Below are 15471 nucleotides of genomic sequence, written 5' to 3'. Positions count from 1 at the left end.
TGACAGGATCAAGACTGAACTGGTAATGAGATATGTTACATTAATTTTTTTGGCTTCCTCCAAAATCTTATAGCCCTTAAATATCTGTTTAACATTTATTTAGTTGGATGCATGGACAGATATATTTTTTATTAGTAAAGATTTAGGCTTGTTCAAATATGGAATTTATTACTATACATTTTCTGAAAAATTCCTTGAGAGGGATTTAAACTGCATACATACAATTCACTCCATTTGTCCCCAGTAAAACTGCACTACACCATGTTTTTCTCTCAGAATATCAGCTGCTTATGAATGACAACTTTAAGTGGTAGCCGTCTGGCTGGTGCATCTTGTTCATTCCCCCTCCATGACTTAATCAGTTTACACTGTTCCTGTCGTGTAAGATAGTTAGCTGACACTCTTTCCAATATATTTCACTAATGTAGAATTCCATACTGGGAAGCTACCACTAATTTTAATTTGGCTCTGCTTTCTGCCTTTATTTGTTTTTCTTTGCCCATGTAAAAGCCATAATTGTCCACTGGGTAGGTAGTAGACAGAAAGTATAATGGCATGAGCCTGGCCAAGTTATTTTCAAAAGATAGAGTCACTAACTTTGGATACCCCAGAGGACAGCTGGTGAAACACCAAGGAGTAAAACACCTGGCATAATAGCTAAAGCTGCATAGATGACTGCCTAGATGGCTACATGACAATACCAAATAGTGATTTCTAGAGATTCTGGAAGTTCACAGTTGTTTTGTGACAAATTGTCACCATGCATAATTCTCAAGAAACAGGGAACAGTCTTCTCCAGCCAGTTAGTTAGTAAGGACTCTGCAGTGCTCTCGGAGGGGAAAGAACCATCGCTTCTGAAGTGTTCCATCTTTACCTCAAAAATAAACAGAATAATGACAAAGTGGAAAACTCGAGGAAGTGAAGACACAGTTTCACTCAATTCACACCACTAGAACCGTTCCGTTCCTAACATTCAAGATATATTTGAACAGAACCCAAGTCCACCAGAACACCTGGAGCAGTATAATTAGAAAAGGTTTAAGAAGCACCAGGGGTTGTCACCTGAATTTCACTGTGAATGATGACGAGAAACTAATGCAAGCACTAAAGAAAAGACTGCCCCAGGGAAGATAATTTAGTCAACTGAGAGTTTCAACGACCTCCTTACTATTTTAGTGTTTAATGGCCATTAGACTTGAGTCACACATGGCTACTATGAGTACTAATTGACAGTGTAGCAAATGTCTCCCCAAACACATGTATTTGTAGGCTTAGCAAAATGAGAAAAGCTTCGGAGTGATTTTTCTAAAATTTCCTGACCAAAAAACCTACATGGAACTTCGTCTTCTTCTGGGTTTAGAGCATAATGTGAATAGAACCAAGGAAAAGAAATGTCTTGAAGACATCTTGGATGACTTCTTAGCCAATACTAATGGGAGAAATTCAATATATACACGTACAGGTGCTTCATCTCTGTGTTGGAGAATAATCTCTCATGTATGGAATTAAAAGCAGCAGGCAGTTTCATGTTTTAATAGTTTACAGCATATACTTTTGACAGTTTTCAAAACTTTTCCCCCCAAATACCCACTTTATTATTTTTTTTTCTTTTGTGAAGCTGCCAGGCAGCTGTTAAGCAATTGCAAAAATTTTAGTGATCCCTAAACATACTTTACATGAGGAAAATGTTTTTCCTTTAGGGGAAAAATTACAATTAAAATCAATTTTATTCCTGCATTCTCCTTGGACTTATAATATTTTAGTTGTCTTCCTTTTTATTAAAAAACCTGAATTTTTATCAGCTGAAAAAATTGGAGCATAGAAATATTTTATGCAGTATTTGAATTGCTAATTAAGCGTGGGATTTATTTTAGGGTTGGAGTTTCTGAAATAGTGGAAATAACAGCTGTGACTGTTCATGTTGTGCATTTGAGACTCCGCACTCTTAGGCAAAATGGGCAGAGTATAAAATAGCCCATCTCTAATATGGGACACTTGAATTTATTATACAGCTCTCTCTACACTGAAGGAAATTGACTGATGTTCTCATTCTGCTGTTAGTAACAAAACAGTTCTATTTCCCTCCCTCCCTCCTTCTCTCTCTCCCTCCTCCTCCTTCTTCTCTTTCTCTCTCCTTCCCTCCCCACTGCCCCCTCACCCCCACCCCGCACCTTTCTCTCTCAATCCCCTATTTTGCAAATGGTTTTGTAGAAAGCAGTTGGGAATTCCGAATTCGCCCTGTAGAAATGATTTTTAAAACAGAAAGTGACTCTGCACAATAAGTATAAGCCTGTTTTATAATATTATCTACATTTTAAAAGGAGTTCTACTTTCCAGGAAACACCTGAAAAGTCCTAAAGCTTCCTTATAGTTACATAAAAACAGGCAATAAGTAGGACACGGTAATGAAATCTGCAAAAGACCTCTGTTTGATTCTATTTTTGCCACTATGGGTTCATGGGAATTCCTTAAACTCTGGCAGCCTTAGTTTTGGCCTTATCTGAAAAATAAGAATAATAATAACTATAATGCAGAAGATTTTTCTAAAGATTAAATAAGGCGATGCGTGTGGACGTCTTTGTGTAGGCCTTCTTCTGAGTTGCATATAAATACTCAGTAGCAACAGCACAAACCTGTGTCTGAGATTGAAAATCAGATTCCTCATGACAGAGGGAGGGGCCGGCTCCCTAAATAATGTTTTATTGATTTTAAAAATATGAAGCAGGTTTGCCAGATGTCAGGATTAAGCAGAGCAGAATGATTGGTACTCCGGTCTTCACTTTATTAGTCTATTTTGGGGTGTTTGGAATATTTCAGAATGAAAATGGTGAGACAAATAAAGCAGTTGAAGAGAACTCAAGATTGGGCCATGGTAAAGTGCTGACTTATTTTTTTCTTTCTTTCTCTTGCTTTAAATTAACCTTTTTACTGCCTTGGTGATGAAAGAGTACATTTAGCTTTATGTGAAAGTGAGCTATAATGAAGATATGGAAATAAGAGAAAGGAAAGTGCTTACATAAAATTAAATTGTTGACCTTAAAGTACCAGTAAAGTAAATTTTCTGGCAGTGGCATTTTTTTGTTTGTTTCAAAGTAAAAGTGGCTACCTATATAGAGGAATAAAATGGAGTTTTATACCTTCTCACTCAAATTGGAAAGACTGTTTTGTAAATTCTGGTGATTAATTAAATATAGAATATAGGCCACTGTATTAAATTCTAATCAAGACAGCAAGAAAATGGTACATTATGGTTATATGTTTATGTTGCTCAAATTTCACTTAGAAATCTGTATGAAAATTGCTTTAGCAATAGAATAGAGAAACATTTCTCCTGATTTAAACTTGTGTGTTTCTCTTTCTTTGTTTTAAGTAGTGTCACAAGCTATGGCATATACAAGTGCTTGATATGAATTGCTTCTTTATATTTTTAAAAAGATTTTATTTATTTATTTATTTTGAGAGAGAGAGAGAGAGAGAGTCAGTGAATGAGTGAGTTGGAAGGGAGGGGAAGAAGGAGATGGAGAGAGAGAATTTCAAGAAGACTCCACTCTGAGTGCAGAGCCCTACCTGGGGCTCGATCTCATGACCCTGAGATTATGACCTGAGCCAAAACCAAGAGTCAAACACTCAACTGACTGAGCCACTCAGGCACTCTGTTGCTTCTGTATCTTAAACATATCTTCCTGGTAATTCTTAGTGCCTTAGAGTAATTTTGACCAGTTTTAATCTTTTACATCATGTTATTTTTTTTCACAGAAGCATAGAATGACAAGGTAGGGAGGGACTTCAGAGTAAATTCATTCATCTAAGATTTTGCTCAAAAAATTTCCATTTTTTTATTAGGACATTTTTGATGAGTAGTCATCTGGTCTTTGAATATTTCTTATGACAGTGAATGCACTACCTTTTATGGCTGCTTGTTTTGCTATTAGGCACATTTCCTTCAACTAAGAGGAAGTAATGTTATGTCTCTAATGTAAGTTATAGTGTAATTTCCAGGGAATAGCAGTTAGCCACATTATATTTAATCTGATTTGTTTATGAGTATCCCCAACTGACATCTGAAATATGAATTTTTTTATGATTTTATTTATTCATGAGAAGCACAGAGAAAAGCAGAGACATAGGCAGAGGGAGAAGCAGGCTCCCTGAGGGGAGCTTGATGAGCTTGATGAGGGACTCAATCCCAGGACCCCAGGATCAAGACCTGAGCAAAAACCAGCTGCTCAACCACTGAACCATCCAGGTGCCCCCAAATAAATTTTTTAAAAAACATTTTCTTGATGGTAATAATAAGGAGACAGAACAAAAGTACACATAACTTAAATGTTAATTTCGTATTCTCTAGCATTAAACATTTAAACATTTTAAACATTTTAACATCTGAACTTGAGAATAGGATTCTACAGTTGCATTATGGGTTCTAATCTGCAAAATCCTACAAAACTTGGGAAATTCTCAAGTCAATACCAGCATCACCAAGATCACCACCAGCACCAATAAAACCTGTCAAACTGAATCACAGTCACAACAGAAAACTTTTGATGGCCTTGCCGGTATTACCTCTTAAGTCCAGAATATATTGCCTTGATTGTTCCCATCCAGTATCTACAATAGTAAGATAAAATGAATATTACTTTCTTCCAGATGTCAAATGGAATTAGGTAAAATAACTTGAAGTGATGCCTTGCTTCACGTCGCCACATTTTTCAGCTTACATTACCTATTCTCCATGGAGATGGGTGGTATATTTTTCTTCTAATAGAGGGGAAAGCACTGACAGCCCATTGTGATGAAGGCTTCATTGTTAATGATTGCTGTGAGGGTTGGAGAGAGAGGAAGGAAGACTTATCCATATCAATGTAATAAGTGTACTGTCCTTTCAATCATCAGCAGATACAGACTTCTCTATCCAGGGGCTCGGTAATGTAATTGATTTTGATAGGAATTAAAATGCAACAATAGCAGAACCGCAGCAAATACTTCAACTTTTTTTTTGTGTTTTATCTCAAAGCCTTTCATCTGATTATGTGTCTTAAGAAATATAGCACACACAGAGAAAAAAACCCATACTGAATGCTGAAAGTAACTATTAAATCTTGCTGAGTATTCAGATTAATGCAAAGAGAAATAAAAACATGAATACTAATTTTGGAACTGGGAATATTTGATAATAAGCAGACCTGCCTACTAACAAACAAGAACTTCTAGCTGCATACCTTAAAACCACGTGTATTTTCTTTGTTCTGAAAATATAGATCATGTAGATGTGGAGGGGAATATTGTATTCATAATTATTTTCCTTTTGTATGAAGAGTTATTTTTTAAAGGATTAATAAGTGTCATTGAATGAAACTTCCAAGGCAAAAATTGAGGAAATCCTATGACTACTGATAGCTTTGTTCCCTTCCCAACCTTTCCCTCTGCTAGTCCTGTGAAAGCAATGCAGTCATTAACTCTGAGCCCCTTTGGTGAGGTAAAGAAAGATTATAATCTGTGTGCCCTGCTTACATCACTGAGTTTTTGGGATCAGATAGCTGGAAATATGTTACAATACTCTGGTGTCAATAATGAATCTCAGTGATATGAAACATTGTTTTGATATTAAGTGAAATTTGTCTAATTTGAATGTCTAATTTCAAGTAGCTAGAGTTTTAGAATTTTATCCCTGTAAGTATTGTTAAAAGTTTAATATTTTTAAGTGAGATTTTCCCTACTCTAGATTAATGTAGTGTTGCTGTAAATGGACAAAAGAAGTAACACTTCTAAATATTTTAATGCTCGGTTATGTCTATTATAATATAATATATCTATGTTTGGGGTTGACTCCTCTGTGATATTCAGCAATTTCTTTTACTAACCAAGTTTTCTGTATGTTATCTTAAAACAATCCATTTGCACCTTTAATTCATTTAAAATTACTAGAAAGTCTATAAAAACTGCTTAACATATTTCAAATTATTCAAGACATACGTGACATCACTTCATTCTCATATAAATATTATAAGGTGAAATCTATTTTTTGTAGATAAGGTAGTTTGTCAATGAAGATGTTGTAGTTTATAACTTTATTCCAAAAAAAGGAAATAGGATATACCATGAGAATTACATAAGATTTATATGGAGAAAATTTCATTTCCACTTTAAATAAAGAACATGGTACTGTTTGCACTGTTTTATTTTCTCAGATAATATACGATATGTAATCGTAAGAATGTTTGAAAAATGAAGTAATAAAGCTACTATTTTTAAAAAAGGATTCAGGATAACTAAACATGATTCAACAATCCTAAAACGTGAAGACAATTTTCTTTATATGATGAATATAGAATGAGAATATATTTCAGTTGGTAAACTTAGACAAAACAATTCTGAATACAGAATTTTAAGAAGAGGGTGAGTGAATATTCCAATGCGAAAATCTTAAGTCTCCTGCTAAAAGAAGAAAGTTCAGTATGAAATACAGATCCAGTAGTCATAAGTAAATGTCTGAAGAGTGTGGTACATAAAATAGACGATCCCCCTCATCTCTCACATGTCCTTTCCCTCCATTGCCCTCACTTTTATAGTTCTATATATCAAATAAGGACATGACTGTTAATGTATAAAAAGGTAATACTAAGACCAAAAATATAAGAAGTCCTAACAAGAAAATTACTAGCAATGTTTTGTTGAAAGGTAACTGTTTTTTTTTCTCTAATATTGCTCTTTAAAAAAATATTTTTTTTATTTGTTCATGAGACAGAGAGAGAGGCAGAGACATAGGGGGAGGGAGAAGCAGGATCCCTATGGGGAACCCGATGCAGGACTTGATCCTAGGACTCTTGGATCCCAGGATCACGACCTGAACCGAAGGCAAATGTTCAACCACTGAGCCACCCAGGTGTCTCTCTAATATTACTTTTCAGACTTTTTGATTCCAGGGTTAGGAGCAATCATCAAGTATGATCAATAGCTTTTATCTAAAAAAAAAATGTGTGGAACACGGATAAGGCTACCTATCAGAACCTGAATTTGTTCATATCCCAAATTTGAGGGCAATTTTACTTGTTAACCTTGTGAGAATATTGATATATAACCTGATGAGAATAGATTAACTGTTTATTTTGTAAGAAAATAATAGTAATAATAACCATACAGTAAGGAAGTATAGATTCTAGTGTTGATTTACCTTTTTGTTATTATTATTATTATTATTATTATATTATTATTTTTGGCTAGGAAATACAGAACAAATTTAAATTCATTTGTAAATTTGAAATTTGAAAATTTGTAAATTTTTGCTAAGAAGCTCAAAGCTTTCTGATATCATTCAACTGAGGTTAACATTTGTATATAACTTCCAGAAACTTCTTCATAGACATTTCATACATATACTATATCCACTTACAGCCCAGAAAACACACACACACACACACACACACACACACACACACACACACACAGACTTCTTTGTTGAGTCTTTCTGAAGCCTACATCAGTACTACAGGAAACTTTAGTCAAGTTATAGTTCAAAACCTTTGACAGGACTGTAGTTATGAAAAGACTCTCTGGGGACACCTGAGTGGCTCAGTGGTCGAGCATCTGCCTTTGGCTCAGGGTGTGGTCCCAGGGTCCTAGGATTGAGTCCTGCATTGGGGTCCCCTCAGGGAGTCTCTCTCTGCCCATGTTTCTGCCTCTCTCTTTGTGTCTCTCGTGAATAAATAAATAAAATATTTTTAAAAAATAAATAAAAAGTCTCTCCCAAGAGTTTCCATGCCCTGAAGCCACGCTAAAGGACGTCTGTTAGTGGTTCAATGTTTCAAAGCAGGAACTGCAAAGCAGAAATTAGAAAGGGGTATATTACTCTAAGCTGGATAGTCAACTGAAATGGCAAAGGAGACATATAGCAAGGCAGGTCATGAAAGGGACAGCAAAAAGATCAAGGTCACCAAGAGACAATGTGTCTCCCATAGCATTCTTTTATTTGGTTTGCAAAGTGCTCAACTTTGCTTCTTCAGAGCAAGAACTATGCTAAACCGTGCTCTTGAGTTTTCGTTGAAAGCGCCTAGTAGTTCCACTAAACTGACTCGCATGTGTTGTGACCTGCTGGTAAAAAGTTTGATTTCTGCACTCAGCTAGTTCTGCATGAATAAAGAGGAACTGCTACAATCTTTCATCTCAAAATGCTTTGCAACCCATAACTATATGTTCCACTACCCACTCTGACCACTTTTTTGCTCCTTTCTTGCTTCATATTACTGAATTATATTAACTGTGGCTATATTATATTAACTGTGGCTTAATTATATTAGCTGTGGCTTAATGCTTTATAAATGTTTTCTAGTTGCATTTTAAGCTCTGGTTATTTTTTTTTCCCTGCACTAGATTATAAATTCTTTGAAAGCAGAGACGATTTCCTCTTTTTTGAGTATCACCAAATAGATTCAAGTAGAGTTTGCTGTCTATGAAACAATCAATATTTTTTATTTTTGTTAAGTGAGTTGCCATAATTTGTGATTCTTGCAATATATGTTTAAACTTAAAATGAAATTCTTAGTGATATGGCTTTCCTTGTAATTAAAAAAAATAAATTTATATGTTGAATGAGAAGTTAATCGATTCTCTGTGCTAAATATTGTGTGTTACATCGGAAATATTTAAATTCTGAATATTGATGATCTCGTTGGGTGTTTTGTGAAATTAGAACTTGTTCAACAATTCTGAAGGAGTTCAGGATGTTCTGGATTGTGTTTTGTGATTGACTGTTTCCATTGTATTCAACACTTGCTTTCATGTGTATCAAACTGGATCTTGCAGTGTGGACTTTCTTTGATCATTACTTACTTATGACATTGTGCTAAGTCTTATCTCAGGCCTAGCAGAGTGAGTGCCGTGCTGAATACTGCAGCAACAGCTCTTTTTTTCCCTTGTACTGAAATATTGATGATCAGGGAAGTTACTGTTGTGTTTAGTTTCAACTGTTATCACTGGCTTATCCAACTGAAGCTTAATGGGCCAAAGGCATATTGACCAGTGGGAAGGGAGTGCCTAATGACCCAATGACAAAGTTTAGGTTTCTAAAATAGAGTATTATAAATGCAAAATATTAATATATTTTTTGAAAAATTCACCCAGAACAATTTCCAAGGTAATTTTTCTCCTGTGGAAAAAATGTGGATGTGCAATCAGAAAAGAAAGCTGGACTCAACACAAATCAGGAATGATTGAAATGTGAACAAACAAGAGTTTAAGCAGAAGCTGATAACTTTATCTGAATGCTGGTAAACTTTAGAAGAGAAAAAAGAACCTAGAGCAGACGGTAGCCAATCTAGCATTGCATGGCTGCCAATGCCAAAATGCTACCCTTTCAGGATCGAGCCAGCAGTGATAGATGGAATAGTATATTAAGTTGAGCAAATATTGGAAAAAAATGCCCGAAGAAGTAAACTCAGTTCAATCAACAGTTATCTATAACCTACCTCCCCCCATGTCCTAAGTAACACTATTGGACCTTCAATGGATATTTTTTGAGTGAATAAAAAAAGACAAGTACACTTCCAAGATGCTTAGTACCTCAAAGAATTTACTATGTATTCATGTTTACTTGGAAAATGATTCCATGTTTTAAGATGAAACATCCACTTATAAAATGAGGTGTTACAAAAATCATAAGAATCACTTTGTATTATTAAATCATATAAAATGCTGAAGAGACACATGCATTTTCCCCTTTTTTTCCTATTTTCAGATCTACTTTGTACAACTGGACTATGGTTAAGGTGAGTTTTCAAGATGTCTATACTCTTAATGTTTTTAGACTGTTTTGTTTTGATAATTATCTGTTTCATATGTTTACTTTTTTACTGTAAAACTTGCAAAATGATTTAAAACCTAGGAAATACCTTTCTTGGAGCTCTTCTTTACTCTGAAGGAGATTTTTAACTCTCGACAAGTTTAGTGGCAAAAAAGAATTTATCCATTAGGAAATAATTTTAGTGGACAATATAGAGGCCACCAAAGGATCTGAAGTAGAGTTTGGAGTGTTGAATTTTATAAGCAAGGTACATAGTGCATTATAGAAGCTAATTCTGCACTATAGATGTCTTGAAAATATATAGCCATTAGTCTCCTCAAGTGAATTTTACTAGAAGACCTTGAGAAGCTGTGTATAAGAGCGAGAAATAGGAAAACTTGCAATCCAAGTTTCCTTGGGTTAATATTCCCTGGAGAAAGCAGAAACTTGCTTAGTTTCACTGGATTGGCCACTTTTAATAATATATTTGAAAACAAATGAAATTTAAAGAAATGCTTACTAATATCAATCTTATTAGTCAATTAAATTGTCAAATCTTAACATTGAAAGAAATCTCTTTCTTTAAGGACAGAGTTCTTCCTTCCAGCCAATGCAGAAATCCCTTTTATCCTATCTTTAACATAGCCAACTGATCTTCGGCAAAGGACAATGATAATGTAATGAAGAAAAGGCAGTCTTTTAACTGGTCCTGGAACAACTAGACACAAACCTCACAAAATGAACAAAATGTACTGCAAACAGATAATAGACCTAAATATAAACGTATAAAAATCAACTCAAAATAGATAATGGATCTAAATATAAAACGTAAAACTATTAAACTCCAGAAGATAAGGTGGGAGGACAATACAGATAAACTTGGGGATGTGATGACACTTAAGCCATAACACCAAAGACTGCATGCATCTTAGGTGATGGTTTATGACTTGCAAATTGATAACTCAAAGGTCAGCTAGCCTCTTGTCCCTTAAATCCTTGACAATATGTAAGCCATTCTAAACCTTGGCAAAACCTGAGATATCAGAAATCAGGGAAAACCTCCGACCCTTCATCCCAAAGACTAAGATAATGTCATTAATAACTCAAAGGGATTGAGTTATTAAATTGAAAAAAGAGAACATAAACTTAAATTTCCTTCATACCTAGGTCTGTTGACTGAGAGACACATTTGCATATTGCCAATTGACTTTTGATGTATAAATTGACCAGAGTAACTTAGACAAATTTTAGATATTTTTGGATGGATTTTCTTAAAAAACATCATATGTTAAGTGTAGAGTAACCATGGAGAATCATAGTGAAAAAATAATTAAAGCTCTGACAGATGATATCAGTGATTGTATCTATAGATTTAGGCTGTTAAAAGCTTGTTTAAAGTAAGTCCAAGGACACAAACAAGAGCTACATTAAAAAAATTAATGTGGACATTAACATATTAATGTCACATAATAATACAGAGAATCCTGAAGGTTAGGTTATCCCTAATATAAAGAAGCTGGTATTACTACTGAGCTCTTTTTTTAAATTTTATTTATTTATTCATGAGACACACACACACACACACACACACACACACACAGAGGCAGAGACACAGGCAGAGGGAGAAGCAGGCTCCATGCAGGGAGCCCGACATGGGACTCGATTCTGGGACTCCAGGATCACGACCTGGGCTGAAGGCGGTGCTAAACTGCTGAGCCACCTGGGCTGCCCACTATTGAGCTTTCTCAATATCTTCTGATAGTTGATCCTCTATGATATATATTGTGTATTTCTGACACTACACAGATGTACATTCCATTATGGGTAAAGTTGAGCACCTAAATATTAATATTAAAATGTCAGTTGAACAAAAGAATGAGGATGAACGAAAAATCATCTCCACCAACTTCAAACGATGGGGAGGGTTGTTGCAGACTCAACAAAGAAAATCAAGTTAGGCTAGCATGAGGCAAGAATGTAGTCCGTACCAATATCTTTCAATGTGTTTCTCATACTTTTAATAACATGTTAATATTGCAATACTCAGGAATTCTTCTTTAAAAAATATCACTTTTATTCTTTGTGCAATTTCCTGTTTACAAAAAAAGCATATCAAGTGCCTTTCCATTTGGATGCCTATTTAGAAGGTAGTGGTATAATAAGATGTGCAAACAACTGACCTCCACTCCAAGCAAGTGTGCACCGCCTAACCCTAGCTGTCTCTACTGTACACAAGAAAAAAAAATATGAGCTTTATTCAGATGTCCTGAAATAAATCTTGACATTAGACAATAAAAAAATTTCAACTCTACCTGATTAAAGAAACTTTAGAGGAGTATGGTAAAGTCAGAAGCTGTTTTGTTTAACCTCAAAAAAAAAAAAAGTTCTGAAGAAGTGAGTATTGTAACAATAATTATATGTTCCTGTCATTGATCATATTTTCGGTGATAGTAGTTAACTTTCAGATTTTCACATTTTATGCGTGTGCTGTTATGAGTCTGTGGATCTACAGAGTACACATACACAACACTACATTGTCTTGAAATAAGTTACTCACAAAGAACCTACAAAGAGTAGGTCCTTGTGGTAGGATTCTCTGTAATGATTCCACCCAGAAAAGCAGATGATTCTAACAGATTAAAAAAAAATACAAAACAGCAACGAAAGGAGCTTTTTAATGGCATTTAAATTGTAATTATAAATAGAGAATTGATTTCTAAAGTGATCTGGTGGGTTTTGAACATATTTATTCACTCTCAGTGACTTTTAAATTGAATGTTCTGAGTTTATAAATCAAAAGATCATTTTCACCTGCCAGTGTTGTAAATTCCACCTGCAATCTATTAATCAAGCTATGTTCCTTTCCTCTGACATCATCAGCAGTAATAAAGATTCTGCAGATGGAACTTAGCCGATGGTGTTGTAGTTGATGTATGGGACAAAAAGAATCCAGCCTGCTCTTTCATAACTGCATTGGCTCAGCAGGACGTAATGGTGTGAAAAACTTGTTTTCTGTTACTGAGGTAAGTAGATACTGGGCCAAGACACCTAGGGAGAAAAAAAAAAAGTGTTGAGTGAAACTCTGCAAAATTCACCATCTGGCATCAGCCATCCTTACTGTTTTCTTCGGTTCACGTGGCTCCCTATTCATTAAATTATATTTTGTTTCATTATAACAGAAGTACAGATGGAAAGGCTGATGGGCAAAACAAAATCACAGGATTTCCTTCTGATGTGTAGATTCATAATTTCTTATAATGGTTTGTCTCTTCTCTGTTGTAATTGAATAATCAACTAGCACAAGATGTTCATTATGCAGCTCAAGAATGACCCGACCCAAACTCCAATGAAATGTCGACCCTTTAAAGGATAATAATGTATTTGAAAAGAAAAGCAGGTAAAATGTGTACAGTATCAAAAAAGAATCACAGAATATTTTTAGAGAATGCCCAATTCTATCTCTTCATTATAGATAAGCAGAAAAGAATGCCATTACATGCCTCAAGTTCAAAAGTGAGCTACTGGGAAAGAAATTATCCAAATCTGAACTTTCTGACTTCTCTTTCCAGTGTTCACTTTGTCACATTTTTTAAGTCAAGTAAGCCTAAATTTCAATCCTGACTGTATCATTTATATTGGCTTTATGACATTGGGCAAAATTATTTTGAGAGTCAGTTTCCTCATGTCTCAAGTGAAAATAACAAGGTAGTTCATGAGATTACATTGAGAATTACATAAGACTACTCATTCAAAGCACCAAGAATAATTTGAGGCATTTTAGGTACTACATAACAGGTACTATCGTTAGTACATATCATCACTGTGATGGTTAATTTGATGTGTCAACTTGGCTAGACTATGGGGCCAGTTCTTTGGTCAAACACTAGCACAGATATTGCTGTGAAGGTAGAAGAGATTAACATTTACAATCACTTGACTTAAAATGAAAAGATTACCCTGGGTAATGCAGGTGAGCCTTATCTAATCAGCTGAAAGCTTTAAGAGCAGCTACTGAAATTTCTGAGAGAAGAAGCATTTCTGCCTCGATACTGTAACATGGAAACCCTATCTGAACTTTTATTCCAACAGCCACCTGCCTGCCGTATGGATTTTGGACTTGCCAGTCTCCACAATCATGTAAGCCAATTCTATCTATCATCTATCTATCTATCTATCTATCTATCTATCTATCTATCTATCTATCATCTATCTATATCTATCTATTATCTATCTATCACCTATTGTTGTTTCTCTAGAGAGCCCTGATATATTAACTAGAGAAACTGATAAAAGAGTGAAGCAAATGACTCCTCACTCCTATAATATAAAACATTTCATTATTCTAAAACAATGTCTAATTCTACATACCTCGGTTACATAGTTGCAACGAAGCTCCACTGACATATTTAAATGTAATCATTTTATCCTTACTCTAATGTATGAAATATTAGAGTTGTATCAGGCATTGACTCCCTTAATCCAAGCTCTTGCTCTTCTTTTTGCAGATCAAGAAACAGTTTTAGCAAAGTCATTACACTTCTTACAGGAAAATGGAGACTGGAATTCAGATCCTCTTATTGGTATTTAGTAAGTTCACACTTTCCAGCATACATTATAGTGCTTAGATTATTTTTTCAATGACTTGATGTGGCAGTTTGAGTCTGTCGTATGTGGGATACATGCTCTTAATATTTTAGCAAATGGGATAAAGAATATTTTCATACCTTTAAATTTGTGGCCTTATCATGGGGGTATTATTTTTATCTCAAATGATAAACAAGGGTAATTTTAAATAAAAATAGATAATTTAATGATTAGTAAGCAACTGCATAAATACTATCATCATAGTTATTTATCCACTCATGCCTCCATTGTTGTCTTTCCTGAGAAAAAATGCTGACTCATTAAGGCTATTTCTAGATACTGACATTTATGCCAGGGAAGAGTCATCATCTTCATAACATATATATATTTTTAAATTTTCTGGTCATTTTTTTCATCTACATGGACTTATTGAAAGAAATCACACAGCTTATTTAGAAGATGGAGATAGTTAAAAATTGGCTGAGGAGTATAAATTTGTAGAAGTTAATAATCTTCAGAAAGAAATGGATTGTGTTAAATTTATAAATATTTAGAAATCTGTGTTCCACTATTAAGAGTCAGGGAATTGCCTCATCCATGGTCAGAAACCTTTCTGAGGCTGCCACACACTTAATCCAGCAGAATGAGGCACCCCTTCTCTTACCCTCTAGGTTAGTGACAGAGAAGGAAAGTTTAGTAGGGGAGTCCAGACTTTCACTATTACCCCAGCCTAATGTTAAGGCCCTCCTCCCACCATATTCATGCTCCTGTAATGTCAGTGGAGGCCAGGGGGGAAACCTGAACTTCTACCCCCATCTGGCAGTAAGGAGATGGCATGACCCCTCCTACAGGAGCAGGGTCAGAAGAAGCCAGGTAAAAACAGAAGGTTTAAGTAAGTACTGGGGTCTCATAATGTAACACACAAGATATTCAGATAGCTGTTTAAAATTACTCAGCATACCAAGAACCAGGAACATCTCAGCTTGAGTGGAAAAAAGATAGACAAGAGACATCAACACTGAGGTGACAGGGATATTAAATTTATCTGAGAAAGAATTTAAAGTAGTCATTACAAGATGCTTCAGCAAGCAATTAGAAACATGCCTTAAACA

The 15471-nt window shown here is 35.0% G+C and overlaps 1 long non-coding RNA gene across 1 annotated transcript; it reads left to right on the top strand.

The window, feature by feature from the left end:
* Nucleotides 1-4830: 4830 nt before the first annotated feature.
* Nucleotides 4831-14508, top strand: LOC111090213. Its single transcript, XR_005371200.1, has 5 exons — nucleotides 4831-4923; nucleotides 9731-9761; nucleotides 12656-12798; nucleotides 13865-13912; nucleotides 14281-14508. It is a non-coding gene; the product is annotated as an uncharacterized LOC111090213 (long non-coding RNA).
* Nucleotides 14509-15471: the final 963 nt, after the last annotated feature.

The sequence above is a fragment of the Canis lupus genome, chromosome 16, assembly GCF_011100685.1.
Source record: "Canis lupus familiaris isolate Mischka breed German Shepherd chromosome 16, alternate assembly UU_Cfam_GSD_1.0, whole genome shotgun sequence".
NCBI lineage: Eukaryota > Metazoa > Chordata > Mammalia > Carnivora > Canidae > Canis > Canis lupus.
The sequence above is the reverse complement of the archived record's forward strand: the minus strand, read 5'-3'. Positions and strand labels throughout refer to the sequence as shown.